The following is a 13,847-nucleotide window of genomic DNA, read 5'->3' as shown; positions in this document are numbered from 1 at the left end:
GATTGGATTGGGTTGGTTTGGTTTGGAACTGTGAAATTTCGTCTCTCTCTGCTGGGGCTTGGATTGGATTGGGTTGGTTTGGTTTGGAACTGTGAAATTTCGTCTCTCTCTGCTGGGGCTTGGATTGGATTGGGTTGGTTTGGTTTGGAACTGTGAAATTTCGTCTCTCTCTGCTGGGGCTTGCCTGACGCTTGGGTTGGTTTGGTTTGGGACTGTGAAATTTCATCTCTCTCTGCCGGGGCTTGGATTGGATTGGGTTGGTTTGGAACTGTGAAATTTCGTCTCTCTCTGCTGGGGTTTGCCTGACGCTTGGGTTGGTTTGGTTTGGGACTGGGCGGCTAAGTTCCCCACACTAACGCCAGGGTCAGGGTAGGCGGTAAATTAGCAGGTAAAAGACGCGGCAAGATAGCAGGTTAAAAAGGAGATAGTCGAGGCGCACGTTACTGTATGGGAGGGATAGCTAATCGGATCGTTTACATACATATACATGCCGCGGGAGGAAAGGGATAAGCGTCGAGTAAAAGAAGCGGTAAGGATCGGTAAAAACAGATACTGAATCGCGGGTTAGACTTACGCGGCCAAATTGTGAGTACACAGCGGGTTAGAAACGGGGGAACTGCGGCCGCGTTTTACTGTATCGGCTATGAGACAACGAGCTTCCTTTACATACAAACACTCATACTCAAGCAGGGGCAACGCAATATCAAGCACGAAAAAACATGAGTCTAAACCGGGCACACGTTTTTTCAACATGCGCACATCCCCCTCTCCTGGGCACCCGATGCAATAGGCAAATGAGCTGCCGTGCTAAAAAGGATGCGCTAGGGATAAATTGTGCGTCTCTAGCACATCCATGATATCGGGCGCTCAGCAGATGTGGCTGTGCAAGGGTTAGGAAAACGGACGCTCAATTAATGAACATCTGTTTTCCTAACCCACGCACAGCCACGAGTTAAGAAAACTGACACTCATAAATTGAGCGTCCGTTTTCCTAACCTGACCACCAACAAGATTTTTTTTTCATGCTACTTTACTGTGGTTCCTCCTACTTAGTATTGTTTCTGCTTTTTTTTTGAGCCCTTGACGTGCATCAAGACTTAACACCAGCTCTGGGGCTGGCATTAATTCTTGCGTGTAAAAATGCGCACATCGAGCGCACGGTGATTTTTTGCATCAGGGGCAAAAGCTAATAGCCTCATCTGCACAGCATTTACATGTGATGAACTCTATTAGCTATGCGTATTTTGGACGCTCTAATTCCCTTTTTGCATCGGGTGTTAGCCTAGTGCATCCAAAACGCACGTCCAAACACAGGCTAGCCTGAGCACACAATCTTGCATTGGCCCCACAGTGAGGCAACCCAGGTATAAGAATTTGCCATGCTAGGTCAGACCAAGGATCCATCAAGCCCAGCATCCTGTTTCCAACAGAGGCCAAACCAGGCCACAAGAACCTGGCAATTATCCAAACACTAAGAAGATCCCATGCTACTGATGCAATTAATAGCAGTGGCTATTCCCTAAGTAAACATGATTAATAGCCATTAATGGACTTCTCCAAGACCTTATCCAAACCTTTTTTGAACCCAGGTACACTAAGTGCACTAACCACATCCTCTGGCAACAAATTCCAGAGCTTTATTGTGCGTTGAGTGAAAAAGAATTTTCTCCGATTAGTCTTAAATGTGCTACTTGCTAACTTCATGGAATGCCCCCTAGTCCTTCTATTATTCGAAAGTGTAAATAACCGATTCACATCTACTCGTTCAAGACCTCTCATGATCTTAAAGACCTCTATCATATCCCCCCCTCAGCTGTCTCTTCTCCAAGCTGAACAGCCCTAACCTCTTCATAGGTGAGCTGTTCCATCCCCTTTATCAAGGGGTTCTGAAAAGTACTCTACTCCCATTACCCTTTTCCCTTATTCCAGTCCTTTATGGTTCCCTTCTAGGATTGGACCCCAGTCAGCTGCCCCATCCATCCCCCTTAATCCATCATGACCCTTACAAAAACACACACACACATTTTGAGACAGCCCTTACACACTCACACAGCTCAGCAGCCAATTCCCCACACATAGCGAGACAGCCAGCATCCCTTTGCACATACTAATATACTCACCCTCAGAAGAAAATAGCCACCTTCCCTACACACACTTATACAGTAAAAAAAAAAAAAATCTCCTCACATACACACACACACATTCATAGGGGCCAATGTAATAAGGTGCGCTGAAGCTGCCGCGGGTTTGTTTGCTCGTTTTCCCGCGCAAAGCCCAATATGGGGATGTAATAAGGGTTTTGTGTGCGGGAAAAAAGCACATATCAATGCGCTCACAGACCTGCGGTTTTTCCTGTGCGAATGCATGTTAACGGCATGCAAACAAGGCGATTAGCTAATCATAGGCAATGCAGGGAGCCGCGCTAATGCTAGTGCGGGTTTTATAATGTGGATTTTTTACTGCCGTGGTCAGGGCACGAGTTAAGTGTCAGCACCGACTCGGGGGCTTGTGTCGGCATCTAAACGTCCTGAAAACCACCTAGCAGAGCACCTATCTCGGTGTCCAAGTAGCCAGCATCGCTAGGCGCTTTTCTGGGCATCAGAACAGCCAGCTTAGGTAGGTGCTTCTCTAGGCACCTTTCTGGGCACCCGACAGCGTACATTCGCAAACCAGTAAAGTGCCTAGCCTTTCTGGGTGCCTAGCTACTGCTGCCGCTCGGGCGCTGAGCTAGGCTTTAACTTGGTTGCGAATGTACGCCGTCGGGTGCCCAGAAAGGTGCCTAGCTACCACTGCTGCTCGGGCGCGACCAAGTTAGTGCCTAGCTCAGCGCCCGAGCGGCAACAGTAGGCGCCTTTCTGGGCATCCAATCATGCAGATATGCGAGCAACTAAGCACCTAGCTGAGCGCCCAAACAGCAAAGTACACTAGGCGCCTTTCTCGGCTCCTGATAGTCCAGATTTTTCTGCCACGAACAGAGCACGAGCAGCTTGATAAGTGCCTGGCTAAGTGCTTATCTCGGTTTCCAAGTGGCCAGCTTTTCACGGCGTCCAAGGTAAGCGCTTCCCTGGGTGGACAGATATTCGGCCAGAAGAGCGGAAAGATTGTCGTGAATTAGCATCCATGGAAATATTTGCCCTGTTTTCTGCAGCACAGTTATCGGAAATATTTAAAAATACTTTCCAGTATTACTTTCACGAAATAGGGAGACCCGTTCACTTGCTCGCTTATGTATGTGGATTATCGGTGCGGGTTTTGAGCGCAGATGCGGCCATAGGCCCTTACCATGCCTAGGTACACGCATTTTTTCCGTACGTGCGTGGATTTCTGCACGCAAGTCATTTGCATAATTTATGGTTTTTACATCTCGCAGAAGCGGCAGCTTCAGCCACGCGCAGTGATCAAAACCCGCACACATAGCGAGCGCCTGTTTTGCCACGGATCTTATTACATCGGCCCCACAGTGAGGTAGCCAGCTCCTTGAATCACATACAGGAAGGCAACTAGTTTCCCTTTAGGGGAACAGTTCCCTCTTGACACACAGACTCATACAGGTTGATACTGTAAGACTGCGGGAGAGCGGACGAACGCCCGCTCTCCCGGCGCACGCACCAGCCCTTCGCCGGTGCGGGCGATTCAGTATTTAAATGAGGTGACGCGGGAAAAACGGGCAAAAGGAGGTGCTAGGGACACTAGCGCGTCCCTAGCGCCTCCTTTTTGTCAGGAGCGGCGGCTGTCAGCAGGTTTGACAGCCGACACTCAATTTTGCCGGCGTCGGTTCTCGAGCCCGCTGACAGCCACGGGCTCGGAAACCGGACGCCGGCAAAATTGAGCGTCCGGTTTTCGGCCCGACAGCCGCGGGCCGAATTCAAATTTTTTTTTTTTTTTTTTACTTCTTTATTTATGATTTTAATTCACAAAATAAAATCAAAATACATTTCAATAATGTTCATACAATGAAAATTATTTGAGGAAGAAAGGTTATCATAATTACAACTTAAATGTCTAATAATCATACCTTAATCACCTTCTTCCAGTTACCAGGTGCCGCGGGTGGGCCGCGTGTTTTCCTCCCCTTACTGACAGGTCGATACAGTAAAGTGTGCTCCGTCGGAGCGCACTGTCAGCCTGCTCTGGACGCGTGTTTTCCCTTACCCCTTATTCAGTAAGGGGAGGAAAACACGCGGCCCACCCGCGGCACCTAATAGCGCCTTCAACATGCAAATGCATGTTGATGGCCCTTTTAGGTATGCGCGCGGGATCCAGTAAGTAAAATGTGCAGCCAAGCCGCACATTTTACTCTAAGAAATTAGTGCCGACCCAAAGGTCGGCGCTAATTTCTTCCGGCGCCAGGAACGTGCAGAGAAAAGCAGTAAAAACTGCTTTTCTGTGCACCCTCCGACTTAATATCATGGCGATATTAAGTCGGAGGTCCCCAAAAGTAAAAAAAAGTAAAAAAAAAAAAAAAAATTTGAATTCGGCCCGCGGCTGTCGGGCCGAAAACCGGACGCTCAATTTTGCCGGCGTCCGGTTTCCAAGCCCGTGGCTGTCAGCGGGCTCGAGAACCGACGCCGGCAAAATTGAGCGTCGGCTGTCAAACCCGCTGACAGCCGCCGCTCCTGACAAAAAGGAGGCGCTAGGGATGCGCTAGTGTCCCTAGCGCCTCCTTTTGCCCGTTTTTACCGCGTCACCTCATTTAAATACTGAATCGCCCGCACCGGCGAAGGGCCGGTGCGCGCGCCGGGAGAGCGGGCATTCGTCCGCTCTCCCGCGGTCTTACAGTATCGACCTGTTAATAAGGGGTAAGGGAAAACACGCGTCCAGAGCAGGCTGACAGTGCGCTCCGACGGAGCACACTTTACTGTATCGACCTGATAGTGAGGCAGCCAGTTCTGCTTTATATACACAGTGAAATAATCAGCTTCCCTTTTACACACAGACAGGCCGATACTGTAAAGTGCGCTCAGCTGAGCGCACTATTTAACCCGCTGTTGGACGCGTGTTTTTGTTGCGCATCCACTACCCCTTACACTGTGCAATCCCCACCAAAACTAATAGTGCTCGTTTCATGCAAATGCATGTTGATGAGGCTATTAGTCATTCACCCGGGATACCGAAAAAAAAAAGTGCAGCCAATCCGCACATTTTATGCTCAGAAATTAGCGCCTGCCCAATAGCAGGCGTTAATTTCTGAGCAACCGGAAAAAGAAAATACTGCTTTTCTATACATCTTCTGACTTAATATCATAGCAATATTAAGTCAGAGGAACCAAAAGGTAAAAAAAATAAATAAATTTTTTTTTAAGTGCTGGTGGGTCAGGTTAGGAAAATGGATACTCAATTTTACGAGCAGCCATTTTCCTAACCTGTGGCTGTCAGCGAGTTCGGAAAAAGGACGCTCATAAAATTGAGTCTCGGTTTTGTGAACCCGCTGACAACCACCTCTCCTGGGTTTCCACTGCTAAGGAGGCACTAGGGATGCGCTATTGCCCCTAGCACCTCCTTTTTAGCGTGCCCCCCTAATTTAAATACAGAATCGCGTGCCCAGGGAAGGTGGCTGGGCATGTGTTGGGAGAGCGGGCGCTCAACACTGAGCGCCCGTTTTCTCACGCACTTTACAGGATCAGCCTGAGGATGAGGTAGTCAGTTCCCTCTTCCACACACGCAAAGAGGGAAACAGAAGAAGCAAGCTACCTTTTACAAATACACACAACGAGGCAGCAACAGAGGCAACCAACCAGCTCTCTCCTCATAATACGCATACACACAGTGAGAGAGGAAAACAGCAAGCTCCCTCTTCCATACATAATCTTGTACACTCACAATACCATAGATAGAGAGGCAGCCCGCTCCCTTTTACACACACAAGTTCCCTGTTATACACACACACACACACACACACACACACGTAGCAGCAGCAATCCACTCATTATGCACACAAACACATCCAGAGAGGCAGTCAGCAACCTCTTACACACACAGTCAAGCAAATGGAAAGTCTCATTTGCAGGCTTTTTTGCCCAAATTAGGATAATCATGGCCATGGGTTCCCTGAGGACAGAATGCTTCCCCTGGCCTCAGCTCCCTTTCTTGTAAAGGAAACCAGAAAAAATTAACTCCTTGTTCAATCAAGATATTTCTGTCACGGAGATGCCAAGAAATCTCGTCTCAGACTAAGCCCGGATAAGGACAGCAGCAAGAATTAGTGAGAGCGAGCCACCAGTCTCAGTTGTACAACCATGTCCAGAGTCCCCCTAGTGATTTAGTTGTGTGACATGTGTGAAACTACATTACACTCAGACAGACACCCAAATGTGCACTGTGCCCTGCTCGCTTCCTGCTGGCAATCCTGGCAAGCAAAAAGAAACGTCTTTGAACACAGAAAAAGCAATTTTTACCACGTACAGACTGTAACAGAGTTGTGTAGGTGCAGCCTGAGGAAAATGCAGATTTGGCCACCTCTGCCTCACTCTCAGCACGTGCACAAAGTGCAAAAAAAGCAATTGTACAAACGCAAGGTGGAACTCGGCAGACCTGTTGCCATCATCTGTCACATCATATGCACCTTCAGGAAACACACTTTTGGGAAACACTAGCCTTGGTTTTAAAAGTACATTAGTGCAAGTTCAAGGACCAAAACTTATGATAGGAAGATGCTGGAGGGAAGGCTCAGAGGAAACACGAGATAATATTCCCTTAACCGAGATGCCTACCAGGAGAGGTAGTGGCAGCATAAACCATGGCACAATGCTTGCAGTGGCAATTTTCTAACAACAACAAAAAAAAAAAAAAATAAGTAAAATAGCAGGTTCAAAAAGGTTCCAGGTTGGTGATCTGGCAGGAAATCCCCAATGCATGCTCGGGACAGTCGCAGAGCACAGTGGTAAGAGGTAACAAATGAAGGCGAGGGCTTGAGTGTTTGATCAGGTTACAAAACTTTACAGGGTCGAAGAGGGGAGAATACAAACCAATGAGCAAAGAGTGATAGTATGGTAACACTGGGCTTGCAAGAAGGCTGGGGTGAACCTGCATAGATTCAGATAACTTTATTGGCTTGACAATTTTGCATGTGTAATATACAGAACGATCAAAATAAAAGGGTAGGAAAAGAACAGCCAGGGATGGCTAGATGTGTTAACAACAGGTTCGCTGATTTTTTGGTAACTGTTCAGGTGACTACACAGCTTGGTAGTGAGACATGGGAGGGGGCCTCAGGATTGGACTAAGTAAGGAGGCCCCGGCCGATTGAGGCAGGGGGGGCTCATAACTGGGCAGGCGTGCTGCAGTCAGCTCGGGGGGAACGTAAGGCCAGTGGGGCTCCCTTGGCTGGTTTGAATACAAGCCAGGAGCCAATGAGAAAGCAAAGGGTAGTAGGGTTCAGGAACAATACGGGGTGGGAGAGGGAGTTGCTGCACATTAGCCAACAGGGGACCGGAGAGCACCCTCCCACCACCTCACAGTGCTAAAGGGCAGAGGGTGGGGGTGGGGACTTTGTCACAGTCTCAAGCTAGCGGCGGCAGGGCCCTCACCAGTGCATAGGGGGATGCTTTAGAGTTTGGGGGAGGGTCTGGGCACCAAAAACTACGCATAGGGGGAAGCTTGTTGGGGGCGCATGAAGCGGGGGTGCTATTGGCCTATTATTTGGCAAAAGGTGATGGTTATATCCAATACATGGGGCAAACCGAGATGATGGCCAGTCCGGGAGTGACCAAATGGAAGTCTGGCATAAAGAAAGAAATGAATAAGCGAGGTCTGCAAGGACAGCCAGGGGAGGAGTGAGGCGGCAGCACACTGCACAGAGTGGCAGTGGCCACAGCGGCATTCACGGAGCGGGATGCCCGTGGGTACCACCATCATGGAGCGGAAGGTGGAGGGCTGCCGCCTCACTGGGACAGCAGCAGCAAATGGGGGTAATAGCACGAAGTCTTGCCAGTGGGGGCAGAGGCCATTTTTAGAGAGGGGAATCTTAAGCTTGCTTAAAGTATTTCTGAATGATGATGTTTTAAAGGTCATGTTTGTATGGCTGTGACTGTTTCATCCACTCAATAAAAGAGCATTATGTACCTTGTAGTGCAAGGGGGCAGGGGCAAGGTGGGATGCCCGGAAGCCATGCCCAAGTTATGAGACTTGGAAGGCCCTAATAAAAAAGAAGAAAAGCCAGGAACAGCCTCCCAGTGGAAAGGTGAAGGCCAGTGTAAGCTGCCACTGTGCCATCCTTGTAATACAGAAGGGTTTCACAGGGGGTAGGCTTCGGGTGCACACTCTTTATCCAGTCCCTCCACTCTCCATGCATTCGGGCAATTCCAAATACAACTATGAGATTCAATAAATTTGAGTCCAACGGTCTCATTTCCTGGCACAGTAAACACAGAGAATGCAGGCTCCAGACATGAGGTGCTTTCAAAGGAATTTTGAAAAACTGTCAGCACATCAATAGATGACAATCCCGCACAATGCAATGCATTCAGTCCTGCTCACATTTTAGTGAATTCGCTAACAGTGGAATTGCTGAAACCCCATGATACTCACTCACTGAGGGTCTGCCCAAGCCTCAGCAGGCGCAATCCCAGAAACATAGCTGGCATTATCCTCCTTGGAGGCTCCAGATTGCGCTTTCGTCATACCTGGGAACTCTCCGGATTGGGCTCAGAGACTCTGGAATTCTAAAAGAAATCTCTGGGTGCTGCAGCAAACCCAATCTGCTCGGACCTGGAAAGAAGAAAGGTAAGTCACTGGTCTTGCATGGCTGAAAAAGGAGGAGGAATAGCCTAGTGGTTAGAGCTGTGGACTACAAACCAGGAGACAAGTGTTCAAGTCCTGCTGTTGCTCCTTGTGACCTTGGGCAAGTCACTTTACCCTCCATTGCCTCAGGTACAAAAAAAACTTAGATTATAAGCCCTCTGGGGATAGGGAAATACCAACAGTACCTGAATGTAAACCAATGTGATATCTCAATTGAATATTGCTATTAAAAAAAAAATAAATTGATTTCTACTATCTCCAGACCTTTTTAACTCTTAACTTTGCTTCCTTGTGACACCACCTGCTCCTGCACAGCCTGTTTCCTGTATCCAACCACTTGCCCGCCCCATCCTGTTTGCCTTGGCCAATCGACATTGCGATGTCCTGCCCGTGCATCAAACAAGGAGTAAGAAACAGGCAGCGTCCACTTCCGCAGCACAGGAGGAGAAGGAAGAGGCTGCTGCTGCTCCAGAAGCCCAAGTTAGAGTCTGCTGTTGCTAGTGTGTTTTGAACAGAGGGGAGAGAGAATGAATGAGCATGTCTGTGAGAGTGAACTAGTGTGTATTTGTGTAGGAAGAAGAGAAATGAGAGTGCATGTAGGTGAGCAGGAGAGAGCTGAGTGCAAGTGAGCATGGGTGTGAAAGTGAGTGGGCATGTGAGTATGGGCATTTCTTATGTTCTTATGTGTATGGAAGAGGGAGAGACGTGAGTGTGTGTGTGTTGGTGGGAGAATGGCAGAAGTAAAGGTGTAAATGGACATATGAGAACGAGCAGTGAAAGTAAGTGTGAACATGTGTTTATGAGAGCAAATTTGTGAGCATCTGGTCCCACTGTGTAGTTGCCCCCCCTGCTAATCCATGGTAATCTCAGGGTGACTGGAAGTCAAAAGTTCCCAAGTATGTCTTTAGGGCAGCATGCTGGAAGAGCTAATGTAGCTCATACTCATGTCTTCATAGACTGCTCGTTTATAGCAGACCAAAATACCAAAACTTGCCACTAGGGGCCACTGGAGTACCATGCCCGTCCAAACCATGGGCTACACCAGCACTGTCATAGAATTTAGGCATGCTTGGGCCAGATGTAGAAGGCAGAGTGGACAGGTCAGGTGAAAATCATGGCCGGTTCGCTTGTGACTTAGTGGCTGTGTTGTGCACTGCCATGCAAAAGATCCGTTTCAGTTCTTGGACCAGGCTTCTGTTTCCTGAGTGGGCTGGGGATGCAGAGGCTTTCAACCTTGGAATGAATCTCTGGATGCAATGCACAGTTTTCAGTAGCAGTCTGTATGCTGCACGATCTGTCTCGGTCTCTACAGCATCTTTATAATAAGATTTGCCATACTGGGCCAGACCAAAGGTCCATCAGGCCCACTATCCTTGCTAATAATTAGATGCAGCATGGCATGCTTTGTTTTATTACAAAAATCACAAAATGACCCAAATAGCTTGGAACGAATAAATAGCAAAATTATAGAGCTCCTGCTATCCAAATATGAAAGGGTTAATTCTAATTTTATAGTGACCTCATATAGCGTGCCCAGAGGCTACTTGTTTTGTTTTATTAGCAGCTCAGTCCGTCCTTGGTTGGACTGCAAGATAGATTGCCTTTGCCATTTTTTTAAATTGATTGTATTGATTTAGATTTAGCCCAGACCTTTTCATTGGTAGGGCTACCAAAATGATAAGGGGAATGGAACAGCTCCCCTATGAGGAAAGACTAAAGAGGTTAGGACTTTTCAGCTTGGAGAAGAGACGACTGAGGGGGGATATGATAGAGATGTTTAAAATCATGAGAGGTCTAGAACGGGTAGATGTGAATCGGTTATTTACTCTTTCAGATAGTAGAAAGACTAGGGGGCACTCCATGAAGTTAGCATGGGGCACATTTAAAACTAATCGGAGAAAGCTCTTTTTTACTCAACGCACAATTAAACTCTGGAATTTGTTGCCAGAGGATGTGGTTAGTGCAATTAGTATAGCTGTGTTTAAAAAAGGATTGGATAAGTTATTGGAGAAGTCCATTACCTGCTATTAAGTTCACTTAGAGAATAGCCACTGCCATTAGCAATGGTAACATGGAATAGACTTAGTTTTTGGGCACTTGCCAGGTTCTTATGGCCTGGATTGGCCACTGTTGGAAACAGGATGCTGGGCTTGATGGACCCTTGTTCTGACCCAGTATGGCATTTTCTTATGTTCTTAGCTCAAGGCAAGTTACATTCGGGTACAGCTGGTATTTCCCTGTCCCTAGAAAGCTTACAATCTAAAGGCCCCATTTATTCATGTTTTTCTTCCATTCTGTATCTGTGGGGGAAAAAGCTAAGTAAATGAGGCCTTAAGTGTGTATCTGAGACAATGGAAGGCAATGTGACTTGCCCAAGGTCATAAGGAACATCAACAAGATTTGAACCCTAGCTTCCCTGGTTCACATCCTACTGCTCTGGGCTACTCCTCCACCCTTGGTTCTCAAAGGAAGCCAGTGCTCTCTTCCACCTAGAACTGAGGTGGAAGAAAGCACTTTTCTCTATACTTTATTCTGCCTCTCAAACCCGCCATGCACTTTCCCCACTTCTCACCTCCCCTTACTCTCAAGATTAGGACTAGCAGGGGCACAGAAGGGTAGGAGACCTAGTTAAAGAGGATGGGGGGGGGGGGGAGAATAATAAACAGCATGAGCGGTTGTAGAGACACCCTAGGTCTCCACCAGATGGCCCTAGATTCCTGCCCTTTGGATAGTCAGCTTTAGAGGGACAAACCATTCCATACCGCACCTCCCTTAGGGGCCCCGGGACGCGCGTAAGTCCCAGGGCTTTCGGAAAGGGGCGGGAGGGGGCATGTCCGGGGGTGTTCCCAAAACGACGCTGCATGTTGGGGGCGTGCCACGGCATTTCGGGGGCGTGGTAGAGGACTCCGGACCAGCCCCCGGGACTGGAACAGGGCTGCCGACCAGGCGTAACTTTGCCGACAAAGGTAGGGGGGGGGGGGGGTTAGGTAGGGGAAGGGAGGCCTATTCCCTCCGAGGCCGATCCGAAATCGGAGCGGCCTCGGAGGGAATAGGCAGCGCCGCTGGGCTCGGTGCATCCCCTTGCGCGTGCCGACCCCGGATTTTATAAGATACGCACGGCTACGCGCGTATCTTATAAAATCCAGCGTACTTTAAGATCTACCCCTTAAAGAATTCCCGTGGTGGTTTAGTCCCAGTCCAGAAGGATTAAGTGTGATCACTCTGATTTGGATTCTGGAGAATAAGAAGCAGATCTCTGCAGTACACTCCTTGCCTGTCAGGGTTACCTCTACTTGCAAGTGAGACTTTGTTTTACATTTTGGGGCATTTATTTCTGAGTTTGTTGGGAGAACACCCTGACCCCATTTGGTGAGGGACAAGCCCTGAATCCAGTGGACAGTTGGGGAGAAGACCTGTGCGCCATTTCCCCCGAAGTGGAAGTGCATCAGTGACTCCTCACTTCAAGAGCATTTGACAGCAAAAGTGTTTTTGCCCCTTTTTGGGGCCGGGAGGAGGTTTAAGTGTCACCCCTCCTCAAGGTTGCAAGGTTGGTTTTCTAATACAGACCTTTCCTCCAGAGAGGTCTCACACAGTAAGGAGCCCAAGGAGTAGAGGAAACGGGACATTTGGAATTCCCACAATGGGATTTTCACTTTTGGAACACAGGACACAGCTGGGGAAGGACTGGACTTGTGTGGACCTCAAGTACGGATTCTAAGATTCAGGGGATCCTACACATAAATGGGATTTTTCTTATCAACTCACTCGCTGAGGGATAAGGTATAGCCCAGGAGCTGCAGGCACAGATGTAAAGAGGAAATTATTGCTGTGACTGGACATTGATGTCATTTTGAAGAATCAGCAGTAAATTTATTTTGAACATCCAACACTGTGTCCAATCTGATCCCTGCAGTGCAGCATCACACAAGGAAGTTACATCCTCTCACACACACACAGAATGAGAGATCACACCACTGCCTGGACCAAGAAGGTTAGCCTTCCTTCCACAGAATGAACCACCCCTTGGGACAAGTAGAGAGGGAAGAAGTAGCAATTGAGACAGCCCCAGAAATACATTCTTTTGCATACCCTCTGGGCACAATAAAGTCCACCGAAAAGGGTTACATTATGACAGGACTTTCTTCTAGAAGCTAGAGCACGTCCAATAAATGCTTTGCAGGTGCCAAATAGGTCCAGAGCAACGCCGCTGCAAAGCATTCCAGATCATTTGATTTTGGTCGGTTTGTTTTTCTTTTATAGCCAGAACATTCTTCAGTAGGTTTTACATCTGCGCTGCCTTTCAACGGGTCTATGCCCCTGTTATATCTGAAGAGCTGGAAGTGGAAGAAGCCACTGAAGGTTGCAGGAAAGGAATATCAGAGAGAAGAGCACTGAGCAGCAGAGAGTTGTGTTGAGGTGTTACCATCTATAGAATGTGTACACACATACCGTGTAGTGAGTTAGGTGGATTAAGGTGGTTGCAGGATCCAAGGCAATGGAGTCCTTGTACGACATACATCGTCAATTGGTTGTGGGTGCACCTGGAGTACTTTTAATTCAATTTGTTAGGTTAAAATCCTACCAAGAATTAAACTCTGGAATTTATATAGGAAGTGGGTAAGTAGCAATATAAGAATCTTGGTTTTATATACATATACATATATATATATATATATATATATATATATATATATATATATATATACACACACACACTAGCGGTACCCGGCCACGCGGTGCAGTGGCAGAGTCAGGTTCTTTACCCTCCCTCATTTACCTCAGTCACTCATCCTCTTCCCCCTTGGGCACTCACCCTCCCCTGTCCCCACTCCAACTCTCTCCCCTCACACTCACCTCTCCCCTCATTCTCCCTCCCCTCCTCCCTCCCCTCACTATCACCTCCCCCTGCCTACTCTTCAGATCAGAAAACCTTTGTCTTTCTATTTCTGCGGGAACCCCCCCCAATCCCAACCCTTTAAATCGAATAATAACCCCCCACCTCCTGCCCCCTCCCAAGACATGGGAAATTAAAATTGTTGGTGCTACATGTGGTCTGTCCCTGGGCGTCTGTGCACGTTATGTAGCCAAATAGGGGAGTGCCTAACCAA

The sequence above is a fragment of the Rhinatrema bivittatum genome, chromosome 6 (assembly GCF_901001135.1).
Source record: "Rhinatrema bivittatum chromosome 6, aRhiBiv1.1, whole genome shotgun sequence".
In the NCBI taxonomy this organism is placed as follows: Eukaryota; Metazoa; Chordata; class Amphibia; order Gymnophiona; family Rhinatrematidae; genus Rhinatrema; species Rhinatrema bivittatum.
This window is presented reverse-complemented; position numbering follows the sequence as displayed.